At 46.1% G+C, this 8,019-nt stretch overlaps 1 long non-coding RNA gene across 1 annotated transcript; it reads left to right on the top strand.

Annotated features, from left to right (window-relative positions):
* The first annotated feature begins 538 nt into the window (after positions 1–538).
* LOC146191733 (uncharacterized) lies at positions 539–7,430 on the top strand. Its single transcript, XR_014706365.1, has 3 exons — positions 539–622; positions 1,309–1,378; positions 7,244–7,430. It is a non-coding gene; the product is annotated as an uncharacterized LOC146191733 (long non-coding RNA).
* The last annotated feature ends 589 nt before the right edge of the window (positions 7,431–8,019 follow it).

The raw sequence follows: 8,019 nt of genomic DNA, 5'->3' as shown, positions 1-8,019 counted from the left end.
ATAAAAAAAGAGCACATTAGACTTAGGATTTCATTTGCGGACTCATTTCGTGCATCTTTTCTTTTCTTCATAAAAGTTGAGATTGTACTGTACAGATGTTTGCCTTTGCTCGAGCCCCCTACCGGAACACTCGGACGCCCCTTGATACGGATGTACGCGCCGGGGAGATTTAGAATAGGGGACCTCCAGCCCAGTGACACGAGGTTTCTGATTGCAACACTATTACGAACAATCAGAGAAATGTTAAAGAGTAGAAATAAACATTTGGTTACTTGTTTCTTGTGTATTGTGTCTCGTGCATTTGGTTGCCTGTTTCTTTAAGCGCATAATTCGCGCATCTAGCTCAGTTAATCCCCCCCCCCCCCCCCCCTCTCAGGCTTCAGGCTTGGCGTTTCGCTTCACCGGTGTGAGATGTTTGAAAAACGGACTATTGGTAGCGTCACTCCTCCCAAGATAACAAATTTTAAGCGAGAGAACGAAGTTTACTGCTGCTATAAGGCCCGTTGTGGCTTTTCTTTTTCGTTGTTCTTTACACAGAGAGAGGTCCAAGGCAAAGTTTACAAGCAATTCATCACACGAGAACCACTTTGGGAAATTCAAGCTTGCGCCCTAGTCATTACCAGTGAGTATAAGAAAGTGTTAAACACAGTATTTTCCTCTATACACTTTCTCAGTCGATTTGACAACTTATTTTCCCCAGTGCTTCACCGCGCGCAATGCAAGCACATCCAAAAATGTTGTACATTTCCGGGAGTGAACTCCATCGTTTATACGTTAGCATGTCTGCCTCGTAGTTTCGGCCGTCGATATATTATCAATTATTTTAGGACCCCGGGCATTATTGTCGAGTTCTTTAGTAAAATTTAATAAAAAGAAAAGGATGGTGAATGTTTATTTATTTATTTTTTTTATGCCGCGACTAATCGTTTCTGCCGCTGAGGAGAGAGCTGTCCCCCTCTTAAGATCTCACTGTGACAAATCCCCCACGTACTGCCCGAAGACCAGAGGACGACAAAGTGTGCCTGCGGTGCCGTCAGGCAACCGCTGTTTGTTTCTCGGGGCAACGAGGGTGAGGAGAAAAGGCGAAGAGAATTGCGGAAAGAGAGACGGTGCCTTCACCATTAATGAAGTTGGTCTCCGCTAGAGCGAAGCTGAATATTTGATTTCCTCGGTGGCTCGCTGCATGCCCTGCATCGCAACAGCCACCCGCTCTCCCTCACCCCTCCTCCATTCCACCCTCTTCTTGCTCCGGTTGCAATCTATCCGCAACCACCAGAATGGTTCGTTCTTTTTCTTCTTTTCCTACAGGCACCCCCGGCGAACTCTGGCGGAAGGAAAGAAACATTGGCACAGATGAAAACAGCCTGGGTCACCCCAGGTAAACAATCTCCGCAGAGCAGAGTCAATTGAAAGATTGGAAATTAACTAAGCAAAGAAAAATGATATCGGGGCAGCGGTGTGCGAAGTGCACGAATCATTTTCATCTCGGCGGAATGGAAGGCATTGCGTGAGCAGCACTCCTCGGGAAAAATGCGGGTAAATAAGATTCGAACCAGAAACGTAGAAAAAGCGAAAATATATATCAACCAGAAAGCGCGCGAAAGAAAAGGTAGTGGGAAAGTTACGAGGAGACGGGGAAACAGCAGAGCGCTCGAAACTGTTACCTAGACAGATGGAAAGATAAAGAGGAAGAAAACAAATAAATCAAGAACAAGGAAGAGGCTATAAACGCGTTGCGGCCGCATACAGCAAGGGGCGATCCTGAGGCACTCTCCCCGAACAGCTTAATGAGAAACGAGACGCGAGCGCGCGGTTCTCCACTCTTTTTCGTTTCCCCATCGCCTGGATTGCATCTTCGAGAAAGTCAGCGGGGCGCGGCCGTGGGTTGCTTGCAAGGCACGGTGGCCGTGGCTGGCAAAAAAGCCGATGCATGAGCCAGCGTGTGGCCGTAAGAACGGGCCAGGAGGTCAAATGGGCTGATTTGTGTTTCACAGCGCTTGCCTGGTTGCTAGGCTTAAAAATATTGGTTCCGTAAACTCCTCCCATTCATCAGTAATTTCTCACCATCCCATCCCTAATCCTTGCGATCTACCGCGTAAGGGCTCGTGAAACGAATAAAAACCTCGTCTAACGACAAGCTGGAGAGAAGCATAGAATTGTCCACTTTGGGCTATCAAGTTGAGAAACTGTAAGCTGTTGTTGGTACCAAGGTCTATACTTGCATGAATTAATTATAAAGATACCCATGAAGATATCTGTCTGCTTTACCTCCCGAAGGCAGTTGCGCCTCCGTATATTTAGCCGCTTATCGCTTCCAGAAGTGCGTCCAATCGTACACTGCGACCGCCATCTCGCTTAGTATTCCAAATTATGCTTGCTCTAAAAAACAAAAACAAAAAACAAAACAAAGACACCCCTCTGGAAATCATTAGAATGTCTGCTCTGTCCTGTCCAGCCCTTTTCGTTCTCATCGATTTACTAGACATCCGCATGGTTGGAACCCGTAACCTAAAACTGAAGCGCGCCGCTCATCAAAGTGGTTGCAAGCCAAAGGCAACTTGGCTCCGAATTGATCGAGTCGTCCCCCCCTTGCCGGCCTCTATGAGGCATTCGCAGCGTCTTCATCTGGACCTGCAATGGTTTTGTTCATCTTTTTATCTTCGCTAGTTTATTCTCGGCAACAGCGCCGTGCGTGACACGCCACCGTCTGGCCTGCAAGACGGCGCGTAGGCTTCTTTCTCCGCCACGCATACATTGGAGTGTCGCACGTCACGCGATGCACAGGTAGTGCGCGAGCCTGTTTCTTTTTTTAATTTCGACAAAACGGACTAACGCGTCTGCTGCTGTTTTTCCTCTATGGTTTGTCCGACTGTTTGCTTGTTCTCCTTATGCGCGACCCTCGTCCGCTTTCCCTGTTTGTTCCCGGGCACCCAAAAGACGAAAAAGAGGAAAGATTGAAGGGAAACCGGGTGAAAAAGCTTGCATCCAAAGTACCGTTTCGCTGGCGCTTGCCAGCGAAGACGACGGCTAAGGAAAATTAAAAGCAACTGCTCTCCCTTTACATGCTTATGACAGTGAGCTTACAGAAGCGGGCAATGAAGAAAGCGAGAAGAGGGCCCAGGCGTGCATCTAAAATTACTATCATGTCTTAATCACGAAATATGCTTGCCATGAACGACGTAACAGATGCGATCTGTAAGCCGACCGAAGTTCACGTGTGCACACGAGGGACACGTGGAAAGAGAGAGTGTCATAGTAAGATACTCAGCTAGAGAATGGAATGTACTGGGAGTAACAAAACCAACAGCGGTGCCCCGCAGTGGTGCACGCTTTTTCCCTTCACCCGGTGAATGCAGCTATTCCCTATTCATCCTCCCCTCCTCGCGTTCGATTCCCTTTCTCCCTATAGCCCTGCCGAACAGGGCCGCCGCTTCCACCCCGGGACGCGAGGGTCGCGTGTGTCGAGTTCAATTTGCGATCTCATTCGTCGCCCCAGCATCGCTTCTTTGTTCCCGCAGCGCGTGCTTCTCTCGCTAATAGATGATACCCACGCCCGCTCGCGCACTCACAGCCCAGTACCAGAGGCACCGCGCTCCTTCCTTAATGTAGAGTATTGCGGGACCCTAGTATAGGGAAGTGCCCCCGCCCATTTCAGTTAGCTATACAATTCCATAGGCATGCCTGCGAGTTTCATAATGCAGAGCGAGAGAGAAGCGCCAAATAATATTGCTAGTAATGGTCGTGAAAGCTTGCATGAGTGCAATACGGTTCTTAGCCTCAAGTGTGAAATGGTGTTGACACGACGCACTCTTCTGTTCTCATCCAAAGATATCAGAATGTGTTTTTAACGCTTGGTGGTTTTGATATCTGGGTGCCAACTGGCTTTGACACGTCGAGCTATTCTATTTGTTCTGGAAAAATAAGTGTGGTTACTATGCATTATAGCTGCCACTCGTGTGTAGAACGGCGTCGAATCGGCAGGCTATACTATTCGCTTTCGAGATGAGAACTGCTCCTCAGAAAATTCACTAATCTTGCTTGTCGCTGTCGAATCGCCAGTGCGGGCTTGTTTCATAGGGTTTTTTTTTTTTTTTTCAGCTCAATTCTTATTCGACCCTACATCAGCCCCGCGGCACGCAGTTCACGCCGCATTAGTTATCCCCTACACGTTGCCCGTCCTCAAACTCATACTGCAATGTCTGCTGCATCCTTTTTTCCTCTCAGAGCCGTAGACCGAAATGGCCTTCCACACGGCATCACTGCAACCATTTACCCGTCCACATTTCCTGATTGTATCACTGCTATATTTAATCGATAATATATTTTTCAATATGCGATTGACTATAGCTGTACTATCCCCTCATCTAATAACGCCAAATGGGGGTATTTAAGGTAATAAAGTGATGTGAATTCACAGCTACCGTATTTTCGTGTGGTTCGATAATCATGTTCAGCGCCCGTAGGCTAATCGACAAGGTGGTTTGGACTTGCGCTTGTGCCACTTCCGATAGCGCTCCCAATACACAAGCGCCACGGGGTGCAAAACTGCGTCATAGATAAACTTGGGGCGGCTGACGGTAGCTGTTTGGTAGTTCAACAACTTTGTCTTCTGGATCGAGTCACCGCGTAGACAACACCGAAGGGGACGTTTTTCTACAGCAATAAACTGCAAAGTGTTGCCTTGCCGCTTGAGGCCACCAGCACGGAAGAACGCAATCTGCACGAGTACACGAGGACACTCTCCACGCTGTGATTAAACAGAAGCGAAAAAGCAGGGAAATCCCACTGTGTTAGTCCAAAGCTTAGGAGAATCCCCCCAAGGTGGGATAAATATATAATAACAGGTGATTTCTTACCAGCATCCACCCAAGCGCTGCCATACGGTTACAAAAGAAAGCTATAAAGCTTCTCACGAACTTCGTATTAAAGAAAAATTCCTCCTTATCCGGCGTTCGAACCAGGGACCACCGCCTGTCCCGCGCAGTTGCTCTACCAACTGAGCTAACCAGGAAGGCCAGCAGATGGTAGATCAAGAACTGTACACCAGATGTCGTCAGCCGCCGCAAACGTACAGAAAACGCGATCACGAGCTCGGCTGTTAACACATCGAGGAGATAGCTTTATCCAAGCCACGTTTTCGATAATTCGTGATAAGACTGCTGGCGGCTGAGCAATACCGTGCAACGCCATTTCTTCCAGATATACCTCCCCTACAGATCTTTTTACTTCCGCACTTATTCACATGTACCGTCAATAAGAAACGCAGATCAAGCCTCCTTTATGGACAACAGCCCATTGGCGAGCTCGAGCCTGAGATAGATCTGCATAAGAGTTAACAAGTTGGTGCTGCTTCGTCAGCGATAAAAATTCGGTCGTGTTATTCGCTACAATGCTCTCTCATTCATGGTAACATTACAAGGAACAGCGAACACCTTCCTTATCAGAAGATCTGGTCAGACGACAAACGTGGCACGAAAGGCCCAGTCTTAGTTATTCTTTTTTCTTTTTGCTGTAAGACACAAACTCGAAGCGAACGCAGGGTGCGACAGAGAGTCACGACATGCATGATATTTCTCCATCAACATCACCAATCTATTTTTGCGCGATTGTTTTCCGGCTCACAGCGTCGGCGCAGAAATCTTCCCACTCAGACACGCGAGAAAGAGATTTCGAATCTCCATTATTTGGTAGCGACGTACGCAGTTTGCTTGGATTTTTTTTTTTTTTTTTTTTGCTGCAACAGCTAACGTACTTTGCCATGCTGCTTCCCCTCTACCTGTCGAGCTTGCTGAACACGGAGTCCTCCGCACACCCTAACTTAACATAAACAGTTATGTCGCTGATGACAATGATATGGAGAACAAATCTTGGCCTTTAATTATTCGTAAGCGAGCGACTGGAGTGCTACTTACAGCATGATAATTTATTTGGTCCCAACAAATACATATTTCAAATCAGATGCGCTGGGTGATTTTCTGAACAAGTACAAATGACAAAGTACGTATACTTAGTTTAGTTACACGCAGTTATTGGGACTGGGCGAACTGTGTACGCTCTGGAAGACGAACAGCCTATATAGATGGTGTAACAGGTATTGTTATACTGCAGTATCGAACAACACGTTTTGCTGTACCAATATCCCGTGCAGCCCAAAACATTGGTCAAATATTGGGACTGTATTGTTAATGTCCGGCCTCACATATTACCTGACATTGCCAAAACACTCAAACATTGGGCTTATGGTTTGTGTTGCCTGAGATCATTCTACGATACTCAGAGCTTTACCGCAGTTGCACAAAGCGGCAATAAAAGTATTCTACTCATGCTGAAATGTATCCATCGAATGGACACAAAACATGCATCGCCTATGAGCTGTCATCTTTTTAGTTGTTTTTTTTTCGTTCTGGCAGACGTATTGTTTAACCTCAAAATCGCAACCGTACTACCATTACGATTGCCTGTGACTAAGCGCCACACGTACACGCAGAAGTACCCACGTATAATCCGTATAATTAATAATAGATTTATTGTTTAAAAAGAATGACGACTGACTTCCGCGACAGACCTTGAAAACTCGGTGTTTCGGTCAAAACGTGAATGTGCGCCAGATTAAAATGATGCTTACACCAATGAAGAGTTGAGCTATGTGCTGCAAACATTCTTTGAAGGCAATTTATGGCACATAGCTTAACCTATCATTGGAAATCAATTGTACACTGAATCGTCTAGTGTGTAGTGATGACTGTCTCAAGTTTTGTGACAAGTCTATTCGGCAACGACGCCGTGTCTCTCCATGCGTGTAACACGGAGTCCTCCGCACACCCTAACTTAACATAAACAGTTATGTCGCTGATGACAATGATATGGAGAACAAATCTTGGCCTTTAATTATTCGTAAGCGAGCGACTGGAGTGCTACTTTCGTCAAGCTGTCAATCAAATGTTTTACCAGGAAGCACCTGAAGCATTTATAATTTGCTCAATGGTGGGAAAACTTCCAACTGAAGATCAGAGAACAATTCGCTGTGTACGCAAAGCAGGTGAATTGGGTTATCCATTCTGGCGTCTCTCATGTCAGAACAAATCAATTACAGAATCCGTCGCAATTATTAATGATTGTGGCGCGCGAATGCGCTAGTCACGTGATTGTTTTTGTGATTCGCGGGATAACCAGCCCTTGTAAAGTGCTTCAATTTTGTGTCCACTTCAGGTCGTGTTTTCTTTTTTTTTTTTTTTTTTTGCAGCTTTTACCCTGAACCAGATGTGCGGGGCTGGTCCCGCTAATGGGTCCGAGTGCAGCCACTTGAGGGGACTTCTTATACCACGAATGGCATCCTTTAAAAGATGCCCTTGACGGTGCATCGCAGTTAGAATTTAGTACAATCCTTCTTCCTTCCTGTTATATCGATTTCCTCTTTGACGACAGCATTCTCATCCCATAAAGAAAGAAAAACCACGCGCCGAACGTATTTCAATTCGATTTTCTTCAGAGCCGTCTTTGTGCAGCTCACTTTCGTACCGAGCTCACCCGCTTAACGATGAGTGGACATCATGAGCAAAGAACACTTTCATTAAAAACAATACGCGTCATTAATTAAACGCCGCGACTGGGATTTGCTTCCATGTCAATTCAACATTGTGGGTGAAAACTAAAAGAAAAAGAAAAACATTCCGCATAACCACTTGCACGAAAACCATCCTCGCATTACTGCGGTGTGCAAAAAGAAGAGTTTGAACAGCGAGACAGTGATTGACTAGTTGGCTGTACTTTGCTGAAAAAGAATGATTCATGGCCCATTTCGAGGACATCCTTCAATGAGAGCCTAAAGATTAATTCCGAGCAAGGGACGATCTATATTACGAGCTCTAGGAGGGCCATGCCGAACCAAAAAAGAAAAAAAGTGATCCCAGATTGAGATTGTTTTCGGAGTATGAGGTGAACAAAATACCACAACGGTGATATAAAAGGCAAGGCAGGGATGTTCGATATTGCACCATACTAGATGGGAGTCAGAAATAG

This window comes from Amblyomma maculatum, chromosome 4 (assembly GCF_055883805.1).
Source record: "Amblyomma maculatum isolate TAMU_Amacu chromosome 4, ASM5588380v1, whole genome shotgun sequence".
NCBI lineage: Eukaryota > Metazoa > Arthropoda > Arachnida > Ixodida > Ixodidae > Amblyomma > Amblyomma maculatum.
Note: the sequence above shows the minus strand (reverse complement) of the source record. Positions and strands in the feature narration are given on the sequence as shown.